The sequence below is a fragment of the Hypanus sabinus genome, chromosome 28 (genome assembly GCF_030144855.1).
Source record: "Hypanus sabinus isolate sHypSab1 chromosome 28, sHypSab1.hap1, whole genome shotgun sequence".
In the NCBI taxonomy this organism is placed as follows: domain Eukaryota; kingdom Metazoa; phylum Chordata; class Chondrichthyes; order Myliobatiformes; family Dasyatidae; genus Hypanus; species Hypanus sabinus.
In genome coordinates, this window is record NC_082733.1 from 22,467,563 (window position 1) to 22,494,853 (window position 27,291).

Below are 27,291 nucleotides of genomic sequence, written 5' to 3' on the forward strand. Positions count from 1 at the left end.
ATACAATATCTACTGCATCCCTTTTATCGATCCTTTGTGTTCATCAGGAAAGATTTTGCCTTAAGGAAACAATGCTGACCTTGTCCTATCTTGACCTGTGTCTCCAAGTACTCCATAACCTTATCCTTAGCAATTAACTTCAACATATTCCTAACCACTGAGGTCAAGCTAAGTGGTCTATAATTTTCTTTCTGTTGCCTTCCTCCTTTCTGAAAGAGTGGAGTGACATTTGCAATTTTCCAGTCCTCTGGCACCATGCCAGAGTCCAATAATTTTTGAAAGATCATTACTAATGAGTTCACAATCTCTACTAAAGGAACCTATGTTCCTTTAGGTCTTTCAGCTTTTTGAGCACCTTCTCCCTTGTAAAGGTAACTGCAGTCACTTCTCTTCTGTTGCACCCATCGCCATTTGGCACACTGCTAGTGTCTTCCACAGTGAAGACTGACGCAAAATACTTATTTAGTTTATCTGCCGTCTCTCTCTCCCCTGCTGTTATTTCTCCGGCCTCATTTTCTCACAGCCATATATCTACTCTCATCCCTCTTATTTTTTACATACTTGAAAAAGATTTTACTGTATTTTGTGTGTGGTGCTTAGAAGTGAATTGGTGGCTGCAAAGAGTTGAAGGGTTGAGGGTCTTTAAATCTTCAACATAGCTTGAAGGGTTACAAATCTACAGCATAGTCGCAGGAGCAGACAAGCAGGATGGAACAGCAGCTAAAGTAATGTTTTCTAACAGCTGAGGGAGCAATTAACAGGGATTGTAGAAAGGAATGGCTGGATTTGTCAGCAATAGCCAAAGATCATGTTTAGGGTGAAAAGAAGATAATTTAGCAGAACAGCAGACTTGCAATGGGACTTCCTGGAAAGAGCTCTGGCATAACTAGAGGCAAGCAATCATCTATGTATTGTGCTTGGATAGTGCAAATGGGACACTGGAGGTCTCCCTGATGGGAACAAGCGTACAGCAATTACACTCCAGGGCTTACTCTCACATTGAATGTATTAGAGAAAGAGAAAATGCTCCAGACAGACTGAAATAAAAGCTTCCATTGGTTTATTTTGCTAACTTGGCTGTTTATCAGACATAACACAGTCAAGTAAGGAATTGGGGGAGGACAACGAGGCTGAGAAAGAAATAGCCATGGGGAAATTGAAACAACATTTTCAGACATGGAAATGGCCTCCAAACTAATTAGTAATTTTTATTGAAGTGAGAGTGACTTAAATTGGGTGCAAGTTTTGCATTATAATTCTTACGATTTTACTAAATGGCAAAATAAATAATACTCACTTAGATTATTTTTCCAGAGTTGAGTCCAAAGCAGATCAAAGGACTGAAAGCCTTTTCCTGTGGGTCCAATGTAATGAGACCCTGCAAATCAACCTTTTGTGGATTTTGATTGGCAACCTCATTTATAAGAGATAATGTAAATGGTGATTGAGAAAATGGCACAACTACAATAAAATCTCCTTGTCTGATATCTAAGCAAATAAAATCTGCCTGATTTTGAATTTGTTAACCGCTAGCACTAATTGACTGAAGTGAAAGATGTATTTGAATCTGACTGGTTTCACTGTACACCCAAATAATTACAAAACTATTAAAGAAAAAAAACAGGAAATACACATGCAAGTACCTAACCAATTAAGAAACATTTTCAGATAAAATGTCATGGATGGTTAAAAAAAAGCTTGATACCAATTTACAAAGAGCTTGCCTTCCTCTCCCAGTACTAATCATGGAAAAATGATGACTTGCATTGATACGGCATCTTGCATGACTCAAAATACCTCAGAATTTTTTTTTTATTTCCGAAGAAACATAGATACTGTTATAAGACAGGAAACATGATGTCTAATTTGTGAAACGTAAAATCTATTGGCACTGATAGTCCAATGTTTATGAGAAATGGATATAGTGGAGTGGATTGGAAGAAGTGAAAGAGGATTGTTGCTTTATGTAAAAGGGTAGGTTGGATTCCTGAGAAGGGCCGATGCAAAAGAACAGGTGCGCATTTCCAGAAGATGAAATGGGAAGGGTGATGGTAGGTAGAGATGGATACTAGGAATCACAAAGGGAACTGTTCTAGTTGAATGATGCAGAGAAAAGAAAGATATGTCACCCCATCCCTAACAGATCAGATTACAACCCATGACAAAATGGCAGTCCTTCTTTGGAAGCCTGATCACTGATGCAAAATGCCAGTTTCTTCTTTCGGATGATAAATTAGTCTCCTCCTTAATCAAGTGTTTTGTGTTAACGCCCAAGCCAACCTACATTAACCCTTTATTCACCACCTTTCCTTTTAGTCTTGATTTCCAATCCAAAAATGCCTGGTCTATTTTGGTGTGAACTTTCAGTCAAAGGCTTAGTGCATTTGCACTAAGATAAAAGGAAGGTTTACTTTATGTTCTATCCAAATGGTAACATGTCCAAGAGTGCTGAACAGGATTTCATCCTTTCAAGTCTCCTAAACCCAGGATTGAATGTATTACCCTCCAACTGAGAGGAGTAAGTTGTACTCACTGAGCTACAGTTGCCCAAGAACAAAAAAATGGATACAGCTACGTTGCACAGGCTATGAAGCAGAATTTTCTGTACTCTTATAATGCAGATTTTGGTGTCGTAGAAAACGCCACCTTGGATGTCATAAGGATTATTAGTGAAAATCATGATTCTCTCCCAGCCTTGCAGCCAGAAAGTGCAAACTACAAAGGTAAGTGATGATAAGTTAAAGTCCAAAGAATGATCCAAACATTTCTTCATAAAACACAATGGACCTGAAATTTTATCTATGGGTAAGCCTAATCATTTCTAAGTTAGGGACATGTTTGGCACAACTTCGTGGACCAAAGGGCCTGTATTGTGCTGTAGGTTTTCTATGTTCTGTGTGGCAGTTCTGGATAATTATTTTTGCAAAAAGCTGCAGTTATTATGTCCATTGTGTTCATATGCACTGTAAGCATCAGTCCCCAAGCATACATTTGTGCTTCTGCATCAACAGCCCATTCTTTACAATTGGGCTTAGAAGGAACAGGTAAAATGATAACAAATATGTGAAGTAGTAGGCAGAGATACTGAGGAATTCATCTGCAAAATTTACTTTGATGAAAAGGGAGGATGCAATAACACATTAAGTTTGTACAGGAACTTCCTTTAGAAAATTATAATGGAAAGAATTCAAAATGATGTTTGAATTATAACTGGCAGATAGGTACAATTATCTTGCTGTCCCTGAAGATTGCACTTGCTGTTAACTCCCCATGAGCAATATCACAGGAGATAGAGTACGAATATATTAAGAATCTTATGTCAGCACGCGCTTGCAAGCAGCCCTTTCCATTATCATTTTCTATGTCCACATTTATAATTAAAACTGCCCACATAAATTTATCACGCTGTAATTACACTTCTTCCAACTGTGGCAATGCAATGCAAAATCCTGTAATTACAGCACGACAAGTTTACAGAGGCAATTCCCAATATAAATGGGAGCAAAGGAACATAATAGGAATGTGAAAATAGAAATATATAAACAAAATAAGAATGTATGCCTTGAACATATTCTAAATCACTTATGTTGTCCTTATACAATTAAACTCATCTCTAATGTCACTTCATCTAGAAACTAACTTGATCTTGGTTCTCTATATGTAAATGATAATACATTTACCTACAAAGTAAAATGCCATCAGCTCATTAAATTTTGCATTCCCATCAGCTCCGAATCCTCCACAATTCCTTATATTATCTCTCATGTGCCCATCAAATCCCTGCAGTTTCTTAACCACATACCTATGCTGGGGGCAATTTATAAGAGCCAATATACTTTGGGTGGCGGTGGGGAGATATAGCTCTAACAAGGGAGGTGTAAGGCACTCATTCCCTCTGCTAGACTGCAGGTCACCCTTGGCCAAGGTGTAGTACCTGCTTAATCCCCCCCCAATCAGGCTCATATAAAGCCACAGGAGCTGGTGGTGGATGGGCTTATGAGCAGATGGTGAATGTCACAAGTTATGGTTATATGACCACTGGCATCAAGCAGGCAATCTTTGATGAGTATCGATAATGGTTGGGGTCACCTGTCTTGTAAAGACACTGCCCAGAAGGAGGAAATGGCAAGCCTCTTCTGTAGAAAAATTTACCTAGAATAATCATGGTCATAGAAAAACCCTGATTACCCATGTCATATGACACAGCCTATAACAAACGAACAGTATATTTACCAACACATGGGGTGTGGGAGAAAACCCGGGCACCCAGAGGAACCCTGAGAGTCACAGAAAGAATATGCCAACTCTATGGAGACAGTAAACAAGTTCAGGATCAAAATAGATTAAAGGAGCTATTTAGCAACTTTTCTAACTATTGTGGCACTAGGCAACACCTAACACTACATTTTCACTCTCCATTAGCAAAGCTTGATCTGCTGGGCCCTGCAGTTCACAACATTATAAACTTCCTGTACTACACACAGTGATTTATATTATTCAACAATGGAAAACATCAAAAGGAAATTTCACAGAGAAGTAAAGAGAAAATTTACTAATGACTCTTTGGTTTCAGGCTGTTTTGTTTTATAATTAAGCCTTGCAATTATTGTGATACCCTAAGAAATTCAGGTGCAGGAATTTAATTTCTTCCAAGCAAGATGTCTTTGCTTCATCAAGACTTAACCTAGACATCTTTATGGACCATTGTTTTATTGTATGCCATTAGCATATGTTCACAAATTTGCCCTAAAGCTGAATTATAGTTCTCAAAGGGATTGTTCCAAATTCATTTCCATAACCAAAATGATAAATCAGATTTATATGTATAGTGCATTTAATATTAAAAATTAAACAATTATGATGCTAAGAAAATAATGAAGGTGGCTGAAACCTTGGTCAAAGAAATGTAAATCAAAGATGCGGTTAAAGAAAGGGAGGTAGAGAGACGGAGGGGCTTGTTGAGAAACTCCACTGAATTAACTCAGGTAAGGAAGGTATTTAGAACTGTTCTGTTATTAAAAACATTAGCCCAATTAACTTCAATAAGCATTGTTTATTGATGTTGCTGTCCTGTTAGAGTCTGAGATTAGCATTCATCTGATGTAGTTTGGTTTTAATGTAGCATGTTTAACTTGAGTTCAATATAGATTTAAATTCTCTAGTCAGAATGGGAATGTTTTACTTCTCATTAGATATTTTGGTTAGGTAATCAAGCTGATCCCTAAGACCCACAATTTTATTTTGATTAATTTCAATTAACATTCATTTGACATTAGTTGAAGATGGAAGCACAAACCTTTCTTCACAGTGGAAGGTTCATTGATTTAAATGAAGATCAGAAAATGAGACGTTAGTGATGACACAAGCATTATGTATTGACAATAATGGGATTTCATTCACTTCAACATCAATTTTATGAGCTTCTTCAATCCCCACCCATCCCACTCAACAGCAATTAATGTATCATCTGGCATTACCCTGTTAAATACAGGGGAAAAAAATAATGCTAAACTACAATTATTCTTCAATGGTCAATTTATGCAAACTCCTCTTTCCAAGATAATTACAGTAAAACATTTTTTAAGTTTGTACAAAACATGCTGCCATTTCAAGGGATATTCTTCCTTTAATACAGCTATCTGGGTTAATTGCCTCAGGAAATAATTACTGTATAATAAAAAAAATCCATATCCAAATTGAGCAAGAATTTAACGCCTTCCTATCCACATTTTCCATGGAACTCATTGCAATGAACTATCAGCAGTACTCAGATGACACAAAATATCCCTCTGTGATTACTCTATGAAAATGCATTCTCATCTTCCATGAAACAATCCTAAAGGAATATTTCTAAATAACTTTACAACTACTGAAGCAAGAACAGCTATTGAAAATTCTCAGCAGGGTATCAGATGAGAATTAATCAATGAGAATTTTTCAGTAAATTAACTGCTGGTCAGAGACAGCAAGAGGTTTCTTTTATCCTCACCAGTAGTTCTAAAGTACCATACTGCTTATTTAAGCATTTACTAAGATCTTGCTCAATATGATGCAGTAGAGGAAAGAGGATAGTGCTCACTATAGTCCCAATTTTTCCAAACTTTGACACTGCAGTAGAAATTTCATTGCAACCTTTAAACCCAACAATAAAAAAACTATTTTACTACATGTATGAGACCTTATTTTTCAACAGTGAATTTCCACAGAGAATAATTCTTCAAAGTCACCTCAAAGCAAGGCCAGTTTGCCCATTTTTCTTGGGCCACCATTATCCCCATACTAGGACTACCCCTGTTTCAGACCCTTTTCTTTGCCTTCTGATTATAATCTTTATGAATTTACATTTTTAAAAATTGTCAATCTACATTCCATAAGAGCATAACCTTTGATGCCTTGTCAAATCAAGAACTTATCAAGCTCTGCCTTGAATACACCCAACGGCCTGGCCTCCATAGCTGCCTGTGGTAATAGATTCCACAAATCACCACCCTCTGGCTAAAGAAATTTCTGTGCATCTGTTTTAGTAGACGCTCCACTATCCTGAGGCTGTACCCTCTTGTCCTAGCCTCCCCCACCATGGGAAACAACTTTGAAAATGCACTTTAAAAAAAGTTCCATATTTTGTTCTCCCGATTTTCATTGAAAATATTACTGTCTCAGGTACAGTTTACTTCTCTGCTGTATTCAGCGAATCTACTTCAAAGTTATCCTGCATGAACCTACATTTTGAGAATGCTTATTTCTATAGGGAGTGACAAGGAAACATTTTCCAGTGAATATAGTTGCTCAGGCTTACATTACATGAACAAGTATAGTATAACGTAGCACCTTTAACTCTGTCATTTTGGCAATAGTTAGGTTGGTGAAGTCAAATAAATTCCAGATGTAATGATACCCAACACGAAGTCCAACTGAAATTATTATGTGCGTTATGCTAAGAGGTATCTCATTGACAATCCTGTCAATGTTCATACAAATATGAATCACTAAAATAGATATATTTCCTTAAAATATTGAAGGCAGAATGTTTGGTTCAAGGAGTCTGTGCAGTATTACAGAACAATCCCAGTCTGCCAGAAATTTTCCCTGCAACCTTGGAGTATTGTGTTTATTTCTGGTCATCTCATTATAGGACGAATATGAAAGCTTTAGACAGAGTACAAAAGAGACTTACCAGGTTGCTATCTGGATTAGCGATCATGTCTTATGAAGAAAGGTTGAGCAACCCAAGGCTTTTTTTCTGTGGAGCAAAAATTGTTAGAGGTGTATAAGATGATAAGAGGCATAGAGAGAGTAGATAGCCAGTGCACTTTTCCCAGAGTGGCAATGGCTAATACGAGATGACATACTATTAAGTGGGTTGGAGGAAAGTACAGGGGGATGTCAGAGAGAGTTGCAAGTACATGGGACCCACTGCAGTGGCAAATCATACAGGCAGATACAACGGAGACATTTAGGAGACTCTTAGAAAGCACATGGATGAACGAAAATTGGAGGGCTACATGGGAGTACAAATGATCTTGGAGTAGATTAAAAGGTTGGTACAACATCATGGGCCAAAGGACCTGTAGTGTGCTGTACTGTTTTATGTTCTGTGCTCTTCTATGCCCATAGACCCATTAATACAACCCAGGCTCTACACACTAGGACCAATCTTACAGTGGTCAGTTAACCTACTACCCATACATATACCTTTGCGCTGTGAAAGGAAACCAATGTGATCACTGAACATGCAAACTCTGCACAGGCTATAATGGAGGTCAGTGTTGAATCCAGGTTCTATTAACTTGCTCCTCCCTTTCCATACACTTTTTTATTCTCTCCCTCTCCCTCTCCCTCCCTCCTTCCCTTCTACCTTTCAGACCTTAGCTGATTTGATGGACATTCACTTTCCAGGGCCCAAGAGATTATTGCAAACATCAGTTTTCTAGAACAGTGGCATAACCTTTCCAAAGGATCAGAGATACTGGTGATAAAGTTAAGATTTTAATTAATATTCTGGCCTGGCAGCTAAGAGGTCTGCTTTGCAAAGTGAAGTGACTAGGAGACCTCTTGTCTGCATGAGCCAAACGCAAGACAATGGGGTAATATCACTTCACACATCAAACATGGTTCTAAGTTGGGAAGTTTGTGTTCTTAGAGGGTCAGCATTAATTGTGGATGTTTGGGGACTTCTGTCACCAGAAGCTTCTAAGACCATCTGGGTGAGTTATTTTGTCTCTGCAAAGGTATCTGGAAATTATCGCATGCAGATGATGTCATCTAGTAGAAAATAGAATACATAACAGTAGCATTAAGGATTGCTTGGAATGACAAGGATACGATGTGACAGAGAAACAAGGTGACGGAAGGAAAACCTAGAATTAATTCCTCAACCTCTTAGTCTGCAACATGACTCGATCATATGTTCTTCTAGTTCGAAAGAACTATCTGTGTTTAGAAATCCGTTGTAGTTTGTAAATCTTTAGTGATTTGGAAATCTTTCATCAATCAGAAATTCTCTGTGAGTGTTAAAAATATGTTAAGAACTATTTGTATAAATCTAAATATGTATCATTAAAAATAAGATAAATTGTTCTTAAACTTCTTTATTGGCTGGAAGTATCTCCTCCTCGATAGAGAGGGGTGACCTACCATTCAAGTAGTGGCTTTGCAAACAGGGAACCCAATGCCATCACACTAGAAACATTAACTGCTCATTGCCCTTCACAGGGACCAATTGACCCATTGATTCCCCCTTGTTTGTAGCTTAAGAACTGCACCATTGAATTCCTGCAAATACATTGATGAATGGTTCTATTACTTATAAGTAAATTTATACACTAAATGAGAATAGCTGCCAGGTGAAGCAGGAATTTTGTTTTGATGGCTAGGCATCAAACTAAGCATCACAAATCTGCTATATTTGTTGCAACGTAATGGCTGAAATAATCACATTAACCCCCTTACCAGAAGAACTCCAGTTGAAAATCTCCTTTGATGAAGTGTTGTATCTTTTTGTTTTATACTATTTCTTTGAAGTTTTTAACATGCACAAATAACAGTCTAAGTAATCAACCTAACTGGTTGTATCATGGCCAGTCCGGGGAACACAAATGACCAGGAATGGAAGACCACAGTAGAAAGAGCCACCACTGAGTACATTTGTATAGAATACAGCTACAAAAAAGGTGCATTCATCAAAGATCTCCCGCCCCCTCCCCCCCCCCCCCCCCCCAGCACCATCCAGGCCATTCTCTCTTCTGGCTATTACCATCAGGAAGGAGGTACAGAAGCCTTCAACCCAATCATCAGGTTCAGGAACAATTATTATCCTACAGCCATCTGGTTCCAGAACTGGTGTGGATAACTTCACTCACCACAACTCTGAATTGATTCTACAACCTAGAGTCTCACTTTCAAAGTCTCTTTACATCTCATGTTCTCAGTACTAATTTTTTAATTACACAGTTTGTATTCCTTTGCACATTGGTTGTTTGTCAGTCTTTGTCTTTATATATATATAAATGAATGCTCTGAATGCTCCCAAACAGCAACACCATTATCATTATATATAGCCCCTGCCCCCCACTCCTTTGTACAGTATCATGCAGCAATTTTACCAATTATTACCTAAACACTCTGATATCTCACTCTGTTGCTTACCATCACGTTTCCCAGATTCACTTTCCACAGTAAAACTCCAATCATCCAGCATCCAATTGTTTAGAAGTTCTAACAGTTCAGCATCCTGTTCAGTAGTTGGTCTGAAATGTGGGCCTAGGATCCAGAGAGCGGTCAGGGTGCATGACCAGATCTGCACCCAGGAACTTGGCTGGACACAGGGCAGGTCTGGAATGAGGGTGTTTGTGGGTAGTGTCAGGGTTGGGAATATTTATAATGTTTCCCATGCTTTTTAAATTCATGTGTTCACAGCAGACTTTACTAAACCACTGTAACAATAAAACAAGTGAAATAAGGCACAGTTAAAGATTTAAAGAGTAGCTTTACTCATTACCTGTACATTGAAACACAGTGAAATGCTTGGATATTAATATTTTAAATGTCTCCAATAATCCAGAAAATCTGCTATCCAGCCCTACCAAATCTGCAAGTGTCCCAGATTACCAGAGTACACCACGTCTCTTCAAGTACTTAAGGCTTTCTTTCCCTGAATACCTCATGCAATCCTTCTTACAATCTCTTACCTTCTATATTGTCACACACTGTAAAAAAAAGATAAATGTGAAAATGTGAAAAATGTCAGCAAAATAAAAGATACGTGAGAGCTCCTGAGAAAATATAAATGACAAAAATAAAATTAGCTTAAGATTAAAATGAAAATAACTCCACCATGGACCATCCCAAGCCTGGCTGTGAAAGTAGGGAGGGTTGGGTATGGAGCTAGTGACACCATCTTGTAAAAACCAAGTGCAACAAAAGCTCAAAAGACCTTATGCCTGGGAGCGGAAGGATCTTCACCCAGAAGATGTATAGGTGGTTTACACCTGGATTTGAAAGACTGAGCCAGGAATGATAACTCTAGTGAACTACTGTTAGCAGCCTAGAGTGACAAGTTTAAGAAGAAGAAGAAAATGGAAATAATGAAAACAGCTCAATTATAATAGTGTATGATGCTATACAAAGGAGGAATGAATAAAAAGGAAAATGAGGGGGAGAATCAAATAGAGTGGTTCAAAGCAGTAATCTTTAATACAGGAGTAGGAATAAAGAAACCTTGTAGGTGACAATTGATGCATATGAGGGAAGGGGAGGGATTGCTTTGAGGTTAACAGATACTCATATCCACAAGTTTTTGATAATAATTGAGAAAGTTGATAAGGCAATGAAAAATATCTGGAATATTCTACTTTTTAAATGAAGAAAAAGAAGTCATGCAATTATGCCAAACCTTCATAAATCATTACATAAAGCACCAATTTTGATCATTTGTCCAGTTCTTTGAATAAGATGAAGGGGATGTTAAGATTTGCTCAAATGATACTAATCTGTGACCTTTGATTGTTTGAAGAGGCTGGAGAAGCTGGAATTTTATTTCTTAGATAAAGAAGGTTTCAAGGAGTTATTGAAGATCATTCTTGAAGATGGAAAGTACACACAGGGCTCATAGCAAATCAGTCATCTATTTTTCTACCTTATCCTATTTTCTTTCTAAATAAAGTCAACAGAAACTACTGCATAGCACATTGTTTAACCCCATTTTGTATATTTGAGCTCCTTCCCTAATTGTTATCATTGGTAATTCGCAAAGAAATAGAGGAAAACTATTAATTTGGGAAAAAATGTCCCAAAGCTCTTGAATACACTACCAAAAAGTGAAATGAAAACAGATTCAAACAGAATTTTCTAAAAGGGACTGGATATGTACTTAAGAAGGAAAAAGAACATGTGAGATTATGTGGCTAGGGTTTACAAACAGCTACAAAGACTAGCAAGTAGCCTCCTTTTAAGTTGTATCATTTAATGCAGATGAAAAGGAAGAATGCCCAGTGAGTTAGAGTTGAAAGTAAGCAGAAAAAGATATATTTTTGAAGTTTCTAAATGAGCTCCTACATTGCACTATTTTAGGTACCCCTAGGCTCAAAAAGAAGCATGCAAATTTATTTGCCATTCCTTTTGTGGGCAGGTGCCAGCACACTTCAAAGACAGATCATAAGATTGATAACAACATTGGTTCTTTAATTACTGTTAAGAAATCATGCTCTGCCTTGATACTTCTCCATATATAGCTTCTTTCTGCAAGGCAGACAGAGATTTAAATTTAGCTAATTCAATTCATCAGGTATAAAAATCTGCTGATGTAAAGACAACCACAAAATGACTGCAATATTGTAAATCCTATCAGGCCCATTAAGAGGTCTGTCATTATTGTATGGTGGGGAGGCATGGTAGTGTAGCAGTTAATACACTGCCAGCAATCACCAATTGGGATTTGATTCCTGCTGTTGTCTGTAAGGAGTTTGTACGTTCTCTCCGTAAATGCGTGGGTTTCCTCTGGGCGTTCTGGTTTCCTCCCATATTCCAAAGACGTATGATTGGGATTAGGGTTAGTGAGTTACATGGCAAGCTAAGTTGGTGTCTTTCTGAAGAAGCAGATTGACTTTCTGGTGTTCCACACAGATTAACATTGCAGTACAGAGAACAGTGTTTCCTCTGTGAGATAAGCTTCATTGATGTTCTTCCGGAGATGGTGTTCTCTCCAATTACATATTGCCCTTCTCCATATGACCTAGGAGGTGATGTGTGAAAGGTCAATGCCCTTTACCACACCAGACATCAGTATGATGTAGGCTTCATCCTCATTACCTCACCAAGGACCTGGAGCAGGAGGATCTTGGTGTCTCTGTTATAACAGTGTATCTATCTTCTTTTATCTAGCACTGTTTTCTTCTTCCACTTCACTGCATTTTTTATTCTAGCAGCCTTTCTGCTGTTGAAAGGGAGTTCAATTATCTGTTCATATGCCCCAGAATAGGATTGCTTGTAGTCCTTTGGACTGAGCTAGAGTGCTCAAAAGGCAATCAGATATTTTAGTCTTTCAATTAGCAGCACCCTTTCATTTCCATTACTCTGTGGAAAGTGAGGTGATGTCATCCAGTGATCATATCGTTAGTCCTCACAAACTTGACTGCAGTGAACTTTTATCAGTGATCAGGACTCCATGGATCTGGGAAACTGCAATAAGCTTGCAAATCATCAATGAATAACTGTTCCTTCCACAGAATTCATTTGGCATGAGCTATGTTGTGTTCAACTGGTACTCTGAATTTTATCCCATCTCTGTCCATGCACAGCTCACGTAATTTACTGCATGGGCCTCTTCTTAATGTACTGAGCATAGAAATTATTTTTCAAACCAAATTGGACACATTTTCTCACACACAACATTTACTCTCTCAACAGAATCACAAAGCACCCTGTCCCTCTGTACTTAACTGTGTGTCATATTAACTGACAAAGATCACACCCAGTGTTCAATGTTCTAATTCATAAATCATGTTTTGATTTCATGGTTTCATTAACCAGTGCCTCCCTTGTGACATCATAGTGCTGCACAAAATACTGGGATAGAGTCTGTAATTCAAACTTGCAATGGTTATTTATTAAGTTCAAAAAATGTCGTCAGGTAGAATTCTGGCTGTGGCTTTCCTTCATAGAGCCATGGACTCAGGAACATCTCAAATTAAACAATGTTGTGACAGAGACAGCAGCTGGTTATAACAAGCAGCTCTTCAAATGGTACCCCAACCAATTTCACACACACAGCACATGATACATTAGGGAAGGCAAATAAACGTGGTGTGCCGCTAATGCACACACTCTGAATAAACTAAAACATTGAAAAACTAGCCAAGTTAACATCAATTTCTTAACCCAAGCACTAGTAGTTCTTTTGTCTGATCTTCATTTCTGACTATTAGGACCTGAAGCAGAAAATAATTTTAATAAATCTACCGTTTTGAAGTAACAGTTCAGTTTTAAAATAAATATCTACATTGCACATATTTCCAAGAGAAATTATATTTATTTATTTATGTTGCATTTCCCCTTAATGCTTTTGATGCAACTGAAGAAAATCTTATTGATTCAAGGAAAATAGTAATGACATCTGCTGTCTAGCTCAGCACAAAATTAGCTATTATGAAGTACCATAAATTAAATGCCAGTCTTTATTAATGTACGTCTTAGAAAACATCCAAGTGTACAGAAGTCTTTCTTTAATAGCATTTAATAATGTGACGATTACAAAAAGTAAGCTTGTTCTGTAAGAAAAGTAGCACATGCAAAGAGAATTTAGTATATAGTTTTGTAAGCATTCATCATTACCTTAACAAAAATGATTGTAAACAAAATGGTGAGAAGACTGACTACAAATAAAATATATATTAAGCCGAGCTTCATCAATTTTTTTCACTGACAGAAGAACTATAAGTAATTTTTCCAAGTCTGTTCAGGAAACATTACTCACCCTGCATGGCAAACCAAAAATTTGAACAATATTTCCCTATCAATTTATTTTTCTTGAATCTGTCCATCAGAGTCAAGCACCTACTGGATGATAAAAGCAGGATTGGCAGGCACAATGACTCCCAAACCATGGCATCAATGTTCACGGAAGTGAATCACAACATAAGTTAACTGTTAAGGCTTTCATCTGCTATTCTGAATTCATCACTATACTGTTTAGTTTATTATGAATTTTATATAATGGTTTAAAGTTATAAATTGGGAAAATCTGATACAAAAATTAGTTATTTTAAAGGAGTATTATAAACTATAAAAATGATGCTCCCAATCTGTCTTTGTTTCTTGGGACTTTATAAGAACAGAGTCAATGGTGAATGGCAGATATCTCCAGTATAGAATCATGCTTTCCACAGAAGTTCTCAGAACACTTCCAAAACAACCGGAGTTCTATTTAAGTCTATCCAGAATATACCTAACACAGTTCACTGCACATGACCGGACTACCAACCAATAAATAGTGACTTCAAATCCCAACACAGAAAGTTGTGACATTAAATCAAATAACTTGTGAACCAAGACTAGAAAACAGCTTTGAAACAAGCTGGAATGTCATAAAAAAAAATTCATATAGGTACTATGGGGAAGGGAATTTAGTACCAATTCTCAATTTGATTTTCATCCAGCTGAATCTAAGTTTCCCAGAGCATATAAAAATAACAATAAATATTTGCTTGCTACATTGGCACTTCATAAGAACTAAAAGAAACTTGTGTAAACTAATGTTTGTTATAGCAGCTAGATACAACATGAGGCACCGCGCTATTACAGCTTGGACCATCAGGGTTTACAGTACAGTTCCGGCATTTTATACTTTCTTTCCTATATGTGTGTGCTTTTCCTCTAGGTGCTCCAGTTTCCTCCTATGGTCCAAACACATACTGATGAGTAGATTAATTGGTTAATGTAAATTGTCCCATGATTAGGCTCATGTTATATAGGTGGGGATGCTGGGCGGTGCAGCTCATTGAGGTGGAAAAGCCAGCTTCACACTATATCTCGAAATAAACAGATAAATTTCACATGTGTAGAAAGTGCATGAAGGCCTTGTCAAGGCAAGAAAAGAATCTCTGATATCAGGCTGCATACGCAAGGGTGGTTTTTGAAGGTCGAAGGACAGACAAAGAGGCAAGGATGTTTAGATTATGAAAGCAAAGCTACCAGTGAATTGAATTCGGAACAAATAAAGAATTCAAAAACGGAAGACTGAAAATATCCCCAAGAGTTATGGGGATGAACTGTTACTGAGGGAGATGCAAGTGGAGTGTTAGTTATAAACAGATCAACCATAGCTGTATTAAATAGCAGAGGAAGCTATGGGAACCCAGTGGCCTTTGCCTGTTCCTAACTTGAGTGTTGCTGTGTAGACTACAAAAGATCACAGTGTTTTCGCCATGATGGATGGGAATTTTAAATTTGAGTTGTTGGCAATGTAGCTCATTGTGGCAGGGGGAGAACACAATTAAAGCCTGGGTGACAGAATTTTGCATATTCATTCCATCCTTTTTTGCTCCCTGTGGATCTGTGAACACATCCTAGCCCCATCTCGAATTGTTTACAAACGCATACACATTGAAGGACCAATCATTGTTTGTATAAATACCTGATCACTTTTCAGGCTACGTCCACACTAGACCTTATAAATCTGTAACCAAAGCTTTTTCTCTTCATTTGGACCCTCCGTCCACACTGAAACAGCATTTTCCTCCCCTGAAAACAGAGCTTTTCTAAAACACCCTCCAGAGTGTATAAATTTGAAAATGCTGGATTGGGCAGAGCAGTGTGGATGGGGTAACTAGAGAAATCTAAAACCACTGTCATGACATGCCAGAACAGATGGTGATGGCAGTGCGCCATATCATTGTTTTCTTGAACACAACCTAACAATTTCAGAACAGGTGACAACGAGACTGAAGCCAGAAGAGTTAGAAATGCACTCACCAAATACTTTGACCCATAACTTACTATCTAAATAAGTATACTCACTTTGCCCTGTTTTCTGTCCTTGCTTGTATGAAGGTGGTTTACCTATTTATGCAAGTACTTCTCTGGTAATAAATGTGTAACAACCGAATGTAACATTGTATGGAAATACAAGATAACACTAATGCAGACATGTTTTATACATTTAACACGGTGTTTTATTAATGCAACAGAGTTTTTCAACGTTCGTCATCAGCCGGGTCATACTCCCTGTCGGTTACCTCCATATGCTCCAGTATTTGTTTTTTTTTAAGTTTTAAGTCCTACTGCGTGAGAGCCAACAGCTGTCCATCGTTTGGCAATTGTTTTTCTAGTCTATAACTGGACAAATGCGCACCAATGTCTTTCACGGTGAGATTCAACACCAAACACATGGCTTCTTTTCAGTAGATGTGTCCTGCGCATGCCCAGTAGGAGGAGATTCGCCAAAATACCCGTTTTAATGTGGACAGAGGTATTTTCAAAAACGCTTGGAGTGGATGTCTATCGTTTTTACACGAAACCGGCATTTTCAAAATTATCCGGTCTAGTGTGGATATAGCCTCAGTCGCCTGTGTCAAGCTGCTCTTTGCTATGCACTAGAGGGTGGTGCTCTGTTTACACAGATGCACTTCGTCATCTCAAAACTGCTAACCGCTGTTTCAATGACCATAGTTTGCTAATTGATATAATGTACTTCTGGGTAACTAAACATTTTAATCTCCAATTTGAAGGCCTAATGAATTATCAGGATAATTGTAGCAGATTTTAAGGAGATAAAGAGAAGCTGGCGAAATGAGCAAAGAGGAAGAAGATAAAGTTTAATGCTGCGAAATTTAAATATTTTTCACATTTTGATAGGAAATCTGAGAAGAAGCAGTCTCTAAAGGGAATACTAGATTTGTGGGTAGTTCATTGAAGTTGGCTGAGAAGCTAGTGAAAATAGGTTAAAAAAAAACCATGGAGTACAAGAACAATAAGTCATGCTGAAATTTTACAAACTTTTGATCAGCCACAATTGGTGATTTGTGTCCAGTTCTAAACTTCAGAGAGAGTGAGATTTCCAAAATGACCCCAAGGATAAGAGACCTCCATTGTGTAGATGAAGTGTAGAGGTTACTTTCCTTGAAACAGGAAAGATTATGAAAAGCAACTAGGGCGTGGTATTTAAAATCATAAAGAATATTGTCAGGGAAGATAACTTATTTACATTGATAGGGAAGTCAGCAAGTAGGAGGCATAGAATGAAGATATTGTGGAAAAGGTGACATTAGAAAAAACATTAAACCGTGAGTAGTTTGCATCTGGAGGCTGCATCACTGGAGGCAGATTCAGTTGTAATGTTCAATAAGGAGCTGGATAAATATAGGAAAGGAAATCAAATAACACACACAAAATGCTGGTGGAACACAGCAGGCCATGCAGCATCTATAGGGAGAAGCGTTGCCAACGTTTTGGGCCGAGACCCTTCATCAGGACGGGAAAGGATATCATGTAGTCTCTGGGGAGGGAACGGCAGATTGGGATTGGCTGAACAGGATTTGATGGGCTGAATACTTTTGTTCCATGCCGTAACCAATCTGTGATGTGTTGGAGAGGCAGACAGGATGAGATAGGTCGGTCAGTTGAGTGGTGTAATAAGAAACTTGCACTCAACAACAGCAAAACCAATGATCTAAGTGTGGAATTTAGGAAGGGGAGGTCAGGTGAACTACTGACAGTCCTCATTGAAGGGTCTACAATGGAAAGTAAGAACAGATTCAAGTTCCTGGCTCTCAACATCTCACAGGATTTATCGTTGGTCCTTGAAGAAGTTTAAGGAGATTCAATATATCATTGAAGACTCCAACAAACTTCTACAGATGTACAGCGGAAAGTATTCTGACCGGTTGCATCATTGCCTGGTATAGGAACGCCTATGCACAAGAATGCTAGGAGCTCAGAGAGTGGCTGTACTCAGCCATTCCAGCAAGGGTACATCACAGAGAACAAATACAAGAGGCAATGTCTCAGGAAGGTGACTCAACAATAATGACCCTCACCATCTGGGTCTTGTCTACTTTTTGCAGATGCCATCAGGTAGGAGGTATAAGAGCCTGATGATCTGCACCTCAAGGCTACAGCTGGAATCTGACACCCCAAGGCAATTTGAATGGGTCCAGTGGATCCAAAATGAAACTGGACAGCACCAAAGACCTCTTCTCCAAGCCATAGCTTTCCCAGTCAACCAGGTATTGCCCACCCCATCCACAACAGTGTGAATCCATCAACCGCCGTACAATGTAAACTGGATCACCTTCCACTAATCTTGGTCCCGGAGGTGCAAGATCGGGTGGATTGAATGTTCCATAAACAACAGGCTTGAGGACTGAGGGATGGTGTCAGCTGGAACTGGTAAATGACTAGATTGATGTGAAGGGTGATCTTAAAGGGAACGATAAACCAGGGCAAGAGCTTGTGTAAGTTGGTGTGCAAGGGCAAATCTCGGGCAGACAGCCAAATGCACCTATTTACATTTATTTTAGACCCTGTAATGTTTATCCCTTGCTGTTGTTCCCATGGTGCTGAACAACAACATGGTGGTGTTGTTCACATGCTCCATAGTGCAAATACATTCAGTCCAACCATTCAATGCCTTTCATTTCGCAGAGAAGTTCTCTGAAGAGAAATCTATGTTTCTCTTATAGACTTACTTTGGGAAGCTATGTGTGAATATGACCAACAACAGATTAACGATGAGAAAATATTTTTCCTCCAGGAAACTCAATGACTGCCTTCTGTCTTCCAATCCAACGTATCTTAGTGGATGACAGTAAGTTGGGTAGCGCAGACAATGACTATAAGAAGTCTCAGTCTATCAAATGAACTGTGTGCCATGAGCACAAATTAAAGCTGCATGTAAAAATAAGTTATTAAAAAAAATTACATTTATAAGGGGTTTTCAGCAAAAGGAATATTTTACAGGAGGTGAAATCCTTAACTTGGTGAGATAAGAAATAATTAGTCATTGTTAGCTCAGGCACCACTCAAAGCAGAAAGCACACCATCTTCTAGGCCATTTTCTTCCTTGAATCAGTACTATTAAGAATACCATTCACCTCACCAATGAGTTTGTGACACTTTGCTTTATAACCAATATCAAAGCAATTCATTGTAGGTGAAGAACTTGGGAAAATACTGAGTGATGTGCTAAGAAAAAGAAAAATTGCATGCTTCATCTGGTAAAGCACATAGATGTAAATCCTATAGAACATCTCATTCATCATAAGCAATGATGAAACTTCCAAGTATCCCTTTGCTTCCCAACCACCTCAGAATGAGATGTTCCACATTAATTATGTCTAGCTAACTAAATATCATCATAACTAAGCCAAAACATATTATGATTGCAATATCAAGTTCTGAGCTTCCAAATTGAATTCAAGCAAGTAGATTACTGCATAGTAAATACTAATAAGCATTACTGCCAGAACAATAAGGCTTCATATGTATGATTCAACTTGAGAAATTATGTGCACATCCACAAGTGTTAAGCACCAGTAATAAAGTCTGTGTAATACAAATGAAAAACAGAGAAAAGTTAAAATAAAAATTTCAGTTTGAGATGATATTATTGTCAACAGTGTGTTAATATGTAATGAGGTGTTACTGAATTCTTAATCTGTATTAGGGAGAGCATCATTTATTAAAATTAAAGAGCAATGAATTCTATAACAATTAGGCTTGAATGTATATTTATTTTTCAGTCTTATTAGGCAACCCTAGAGTGGTTTTATGAGTTCAAGGTGGCTAATTAAACCAACATGGAAACCATATCCTTGTTCCACAGATGAGGAAAGGAGGTGCTCAACAGGCTGAGTAAGTTTGTGCAGATGTTGTGCTTTCACTTACATGGGGTTTCTACGCCCTTCCAATAAATTGGGTAGAGGTTCTTAATACGATCTCAAACACTCCTTCTCTACATTGAGTGCTCGTGAACCTGAGCTTCCTGGGAGTAATGGGAGATATTGGACTTCTTCAAAGAAACTTTGAGCACATCTCTGAAGCTTTACTTCTCTTTGCTTTGTTATTTATGATCCTATCCCCCACCCCCACATACACCACTGACTTCTAATCTTGCTGTCAAGCCCTGATTTTGCTTCTGAACACTCAGTTTCTAATAATCCGTACCCAGTTTGTTGCTATCCCTGATTCCTCTTAAAGATTCATTGCTTGAAAGCTCCAGTCTCCCTTGCATACACTCCACACAAATACACATTTGGAGGTCCACCTTGGGGCTCCATTTTCAGAAGGTAAAATTCATGAAACTGAAAACAGAACTTCAGCATGTTGTTTTCTGATATAAACTGAAATATATATATATCTTAAAGAGTCTGTAACAGAGTGAAGTACAGCCTAAAAATCCCAAGAAAAAGGAATGGATTATGAACCTTTATCAGCCAGCAATTTTGCATAAAGACTTTGCTTGGCTAACAGAGTATTTTGTCAGTATCCAAACATCTAATTGAATGGAAAATCCCTTCAGTGTCCTCTGAAAATTATTCCTTATGTTACAAGGAATGTAAGGAATCTTTCATACCATAGCAATACATATTTTCACATTGATTATTTAGATAAAACGTTAAAGGACAAAAAATGCATTAGGGTTGATGACAAAGAGGGGGATAGTGGCAGGCTACAGGATAATATTGATCAGTTTGTTAGATGGACAGACCAATGGCAAATGGAATTTAATCCTGCTAAGTGCATTTCAGGAGGACTGGTGAAGTGTAAGGCTCCAGGAAGTAACTTGATGTACAAGTTCAAGGATCCTTGAAAGTAGCAGTACAGGTCTTTAAAATGATGAAGGTGGCCTTTTGGATACTTACCTTCCTTAGCCAGGGAATAGGAGATAAGAGGAAGGAGATTATCAAGTTCAAGATTGAGTTTATTGTTATCTGACTGAATTGACAACCAAACAAAACAACGTTCCTGTGGACCACAGTTCACCATCGAAACATATCACACACAGTGTACTAAACAAAGTATCAGCACAATTTAGTGAATAGCGGAATAAGTTCATAAAGCATTTAGGTCACAGTTTGAGGATCGTTCACAATTCAGGTCATCACCATGGACTGTGAGTGCACTGAAGATGTTGGAATGATTTCTCAGCATGTTGCCTCAGGTGCAACATTGCATCTATGAGGAAAGACTGAGAAAGGATTCGAGTGGAGGAGGGCGAGGAGTATCTGACAGACGTGTGCAAAAATTATCATGTGGTAGATGGTAGACAATTGCTAAGATATCTAGCAATAAATGGCATAGGTTTTAGAGTAGGTAGTAAAGATTTAGAGGTGATCTGTAGAACATCTTTTCCACTCAGATAGTAGTTGGAATCTGGAATGCACTGCTTTTGTGAGTGCTGGAATCAGGAATCCCCATAATTTTTAAGAACAGCCTTAGATGAATATTTGAATCACCAATTTGCAGAAGGTTGTAGCTCAAGTACTTGTTGTTGGGATGAGTATAGATGAGTGCTTGATAATCAAACTGGACTGCGTGAACCGAAGGGCTTACCTCTATACAACACACACAAAATGCTGGAGGAACTCAGCAGGCCGGGCAGCACCTGTGGAAAAGAGTACAGTCAGTGTTTCGGACCAAGTCTCTTCATCAGGACTGGAAAAAAAGATGAGGAATGAGAGCAAGAAAGTGGGGAAAGGGAGGAAGAACCACAAGGTGATAGGTGAAACTGGGGGGTGGGGGGTGAAGTAAAGAGCTGAGAAGTTCAGTAGTGAAAGAGATACAGGGCTACAGAAGTGGAAATCTGATAGGAGAGGATAGAAGGCCATGGAAGAAAGGAAGGGGGAGGAGCGCCAAAGGGAAGTGATGGGCAAGTAAGGAGATAAAACACTGGGGAGATAATGGCATTGGGGAACAGTTGGGGGGGGGGGGACTTTACCAGAAATTCAAAAAATTGATATTCATGTCATCAGGTTGGAGGCTACCCAGATGGAATATAAGGTGTTGCTCCTCCAACCTGATTGTGGCCTCATCACAACAGTAGAGGAGACCTTAGATTAACATGTCAGAATGGGAATGGGAAGTGGAATTAAAATGGGTTGCCACTGGAAAACCCTGTTTTTTTTCTGGCAGATAAAGCGTAGGTGCTCGGCAAAGTGGTTTCCCAATCTGTGTCACATCTCCCCAACACACCTGGAGCCACACCTGGAGCACCAGATATGGTAGATGAACCTAACAGACTCACAGGTGAAGTGTTGCCTCACCTGGAAGGACTGCTTGAGGCCCTGAAAGGTAGTGAGGGAGGAGGTGTAGCATTTGTTACGCTTGCAAGGATAAATGCCAGGAGGGAGATCAGTTGGGAGGGACAAATGGACAACAGAATCACGTAGGGAGCCGTTGGCTTGTTTTTATGCCGTGTGCGCTATGAGTAGTCTTATAGTATTGAATGTTCTTGGATTCTTCTAATTGTCAGAAACATTAATAGTTTTTGACAACTGGCCAAGCTAGGGGCTGAAGTTTAACTGGCTGTTAAAAGTTTATTTCAGCTGTCTTGAGGACAGGGTTTGTTTTTGCCCCATCAGCATAATGGACTTGATACCTTTCAGTGCCTCACAGTGATGGATAGAGCAGTCTCTCCACAATGGTTGGTGCTAGACCATCTCTGCAAGCCAGAACCTTCTTTAGAGGTTAGTGCCAAGCATGGGTGGCTTGCTGCTTGGCCATTGGGCTTTTAAGGATAGCAGATTCTTAGTGCATGTACAAAACGAAAATCTCCCGAATGTTTTTGGGCAACGCTTGTGCATGAACTGTCAGTTCTCAATATTGTCACTGCTGTAAATGACAGTAACCATAATGCTGTGGTGTTCGTTCTGCTACCTCCCAGTTCCAGAGATACAGATTTAGTTCTGACCTGCAATACTGTCTGTGTGGAGTTTGTATTCAACTGCATCAATTTCCTCCCAAATGCTGGCAGTTTAATTGGCTACTGTTATTCGGCAAAAGTATAGGTGGATGACAAAAGTTTTGGAGTGGAGATGATGTAGGTGCAAGAGGAAAAACTCGGGATTGATGCAGGATTAGTGTAAACGGTCTCTTTAATCAGTGCAGATGCAGTGAGCCAAAGACACGCTTATCTGTTGTATAACTTCATGATCCTATAAATCTACAGCAATGGTCCAGTTGCAATGAAACAAACCTCCAGAAGTTGCGGATCTGTATATGACGTTTCAGGCCAAGACCGTTCACCAGGACTGGAAAGGAGGGAGAAATAAGACCGAATAAGAAGTGGCGAGGGGAAGGAGCATTGCTGGAAAAAGATTAATGTCAGCTCCCAAGTATTTACGAAGCTGGCTCTTCTCAGACAACCTTCAGAGACTACATTCCAATTCCCAGGCTACCCCTGCTGCCATAGGATGTCCAAAGATTATACGCTGCCCTGAAGAGCACTGTAACTGACACCAGAGAAAAGTCTTTTCCAACAGGAACAAGGAGTAGTCTGGTGAGAATGAGCAGAAGTTAGAGGAATTAATTAACAGTAATCTAAGGTGTTCCTAGATTAGAAACTCCATAGTCACTTAAAGGCAGAAGTCCAGCAGAAAACCCCAGAACCAACATTTCTGATGAGATCTGAGCCATTAACTCTGCTTCTCTTTCCAGAGAGGCAGTCTGACTTCCTGGGCAATTCCAGTTTCCTGCTTTTATCATTTCTCCAGCGAGGGAGACAATGGTGCCCCAAATCTGCATTAATATTTATAGGAGCAAGCTTCATTCTGCACATGCAGAAGCTTGATTCTGCACACGCAAGTCCCACATAATTGAACAGCCATCGGCATCCATGCTCTACATGTCAGATATCTGGAGGACTGCGTTAACTTTTGTTTGCATTTGCACCCATAGAATTTGGATCACACAGCGTGTAGGAGCACAATACAATATAAACCTGACTGACTTGGGAGAATTAATTTCCATTTCCCGTACTCTACTAACCAAAGAATATTGCAACTTAAGCAATCCGATTTCAAAACATTTCCTGTAAGTAATGATGTTGTAACATTGCATGCAGGGCACATATAGCACATAACGATGTCATCCTGCTGTCAAACAAACTCTTTTCTTCTGCTTCAGAGGGAGGATGGGACGAATACAGTTAGAAAATTATTCCACAATGACTCCTGGGAGGGGCTGGGGGCTAAATATTTAAACCCTATACGTGGAACCTTCTGACTCCATCCCATCCTGTTGGAGGATTACAAACAAGCGATAATTTCTCATGAGGTGGTTAGTCAATAAAAGGAAATCTTTCTTCAGGAGGGTGGGCTCATAAATTTTAGACTATGTTTTGTTTTGCTGGAGGGTTTGGGTTTTCCAGGACTTGGAAGGGGGGACAGATGAAAGACGGAGCCAAGAGGGGTAACATTTAAGAGCAATCACAACATTGACAGTGGCCTAAAGAAGCAGTAAAACCTCTAAAACATGCTATCCAGAGAGTCAATGATCACAGCTGGTATGTGTGATTCCTCACAGGGACTCATCTCCTCCCCCTGATATCGGTCTCTCTCTGCACCCTGTGACCAGTTACCCTACCCTGCTATCTAAAGAAGCTTACTTCCCTATTGCCACATTTAAGTTTAACTTAACATATAAATTTTAACATATATAAGTTCGCTGATGACACCACAATTGTAGGCTGTATCTTGGGTAATGATGAGTCTGAGTACAGAGAGGAAGTTAAGAACCTGGTGGCATGATGCAAAGACAATAACTTATCCCTCAATGTCGGCAAGACAAAGGAATTGGTTGTTGACTTCAGGAGGAGTAGCAAACTGCATGACCCCATCTACATCGGTGGTGCGCAGGTGGAACAGGTCAAAAGCTTTAAGTTTCTCGGGGTGAATATCACAAATGACCTGACTTGGTCTAACCAAGCAGAGTCCACTGCCAAGAAGGCCCACCAGCGCCTTTACTTCCTGAGAAAGCTGAAGAAATTTGGCCTGTCCCCTAAAACCCTCACTAATTTTTATAGATGCACCACAGAAAGCATTCTTCTAGGGTGCATCACAACCTGGTATGGAAGTTGTCCTGTCCAAGACCGGAAGAAGTTGCAGAAGATCATGAACATAGCCCAGCACATCACACAAACCAATCTCCCATCCTTGGACTCACTTTACACTCACGCTGTTGGAGCAGTGCTGCCAGGATAATCAGGGACACGACCCACTCAGCCACTCACTGGGAGAAGGTTCAGGAGCTTGAAGATTCATATGGTCAGATTTAGCAACAGCTTCTTTCCAACTGTGATAAGACTGCTGAATGGATCCTGACCCGGATCTGGGCGGTACCTTCCAAATATCAGGACCTGACTTGCACTACCTTACTTTCCCTTTTCTATTTTCTAATTATGATTTATAATTTATATTTTAATTATATTTACTTCAATTTGTACTTCAGAGAGCACGAAGTGCAGAATCAAATATCGCTTTGATGATTGTACGCTCTAGTATCAATTATTTGGTGACAAGTATTATTATTATTACTCTCCCCACCACAAAATGTCTGCCATTTCTGACCTGTATGTTTTCCTTGCTGCTGCTCAACAGTATGTTAAATTTTCTGCATGTTAATAGAATACATTGAAATTATTTAAATGCAATGTTCATTTTAACATATACTTGGGTCAACCGAAGGAAGGTTCGAGCTTTGTCGTTCTTGTCAGAAAACTTAATTTTCTAGGAGTCAGCAGAGGTAAAAGAATTACCCCAATGATCAACAAGAAATGGATTTCCCACCAAAATATCTTCTCCCACATACTCTCAGCAAGACTTTGCAGTCCTGATGCTGAGATACATCCTAAGATATACTGCGACACATCATCAGTGACGTAACCTGGGATTATTGAGTGTTTTGCATCTTTCCACATCAGATGCTCGCACCCAGGTGACCCAGCCAGGGATGATCGGGCTGCAGCTTGCGTCCCATCAGTATTGGTCCACGCATTACACCTCTTGATCCATAACCATCTGGAGGTTCGCTCAGCAGCCTCTGTGACGGGCCTGACGGCTCTTTTCTTAATGCCATGGAGAGAGTAGGTTCCGCAGCTAGCTACACCCCACCTCCATAGGCTCACATCGCGCCCTCCACCCCTGCTTTCATAAATATCAGGACTATCATGTAAAACTTAAAGTACAGTTAATCAAGTTCTAACTATGTTAATCCAATTGACTGAGCCATGCAAAGATCTGGCATATTCCAGATCAAATTCTAGTAAAAGCAAGTTAACATACTAGAACACATCAAGTGAACTGTCCTTGACCTGAAATGCCGATAGATCCTTTTTCCACAGAAGCAGACTCACCTGCTGAATGTTTCTAGCATTTTTTAATTCCATTACAGATTTCCAGCATCAGCAATTGAACTTTTGATTTCCAAGCTTTTACTAGAAACCAAACAACATTTAATGGCATTCGAAACAAACATAGAAAAATGAATAAATGTATTCAAGAGATTTTCTACGTAAATGCCTTGAGACATGAGCAGATACGACTCAATGTCTATATCAGTAAACTAACCAGTCTTTTATCTCTCTGTTTTGAAGCATACAAAAAAATTCTTTCCATCAATTCAGCCTAGTATGAAAACTGAAGGGAAACATTTTGCCTTAGGTTATTAAATATTATTTGAGGTAATGGAAATCACAAAATATAATGCTATTGATATTTGGGACTTGTTACTTATTTTCTGGGTATCACATTTTTCAACAGATAGCCAGATATTTCCATCTGAACTTCAGTAGAAGTTATATATTGAAGGGTTACACTCTATAACTGCATGGCTTCTTAACATGTAATAAATATTATGTTTGTAGTATCAAGAAAATTAATGAAGAATTAAAGCTCAATATTTTATTGAATACAGGACTAATTGCTGTAGGAGTTAAGTGTATGTGAGATTTCTCAAATATTTAAACTAAATTTGAATGCTGTTAACAAAAATTAACCAGCAATACTTACTGTAAAATGGTTGTCTGCTGAAATCTGATACATCTTATGAAAGAAAATAAACAGAAGTGGCAATAAATTGTAAGCAGAAACACGGCAAAGCGTAATGCAATTTGTCTCATATAAAACCATGTTCTTTGAATGCTCAGTAAAACATCCAGTTCCTAAACACAGCAATAGAATTCTTTTCTACAGTTCACATAGAATATTTAATCATTCCTCCTCCAGCAAAGCCTGGCTGAGCAGAATATTTACAAGATGAGCTTGTAATTTGATTGCCTGAGGAAAGCTTTGTCAGCAGTCA

General features: G+C 38.9%; 1 long non-coding RNA gene across 2 annotated transcripts in view; it reads right to left on the bottom strand.

The window, feature by feature from the left end:
- LOC132382481 (uncharacterized) overlaps window positions 1-27,291 on the bottom strand; it is a 65,936-nt gene that overhangs the window by 12,754 nt on the left and 25,891 nt on the right. Inside the window, exons 1-2 of one of the 2 annotated variants that reach the window (XR_009508348.1) lie at window positions 27,000-27,042; window positions 7,175-7,240 (exon numbers count right to left, since the gene is read on the bottom strand). This is a non-coding gene — a long non-coding RNA (uncharacterized LOC132382481). Of the gene's footprint in view, window positions 1-7,174; window positions 7,241-26,999; window positions 27,043-27,291 lie in introns of those variants that run through there. The other variant, XR_009508347.1, reaches the window with a different exon arrangement.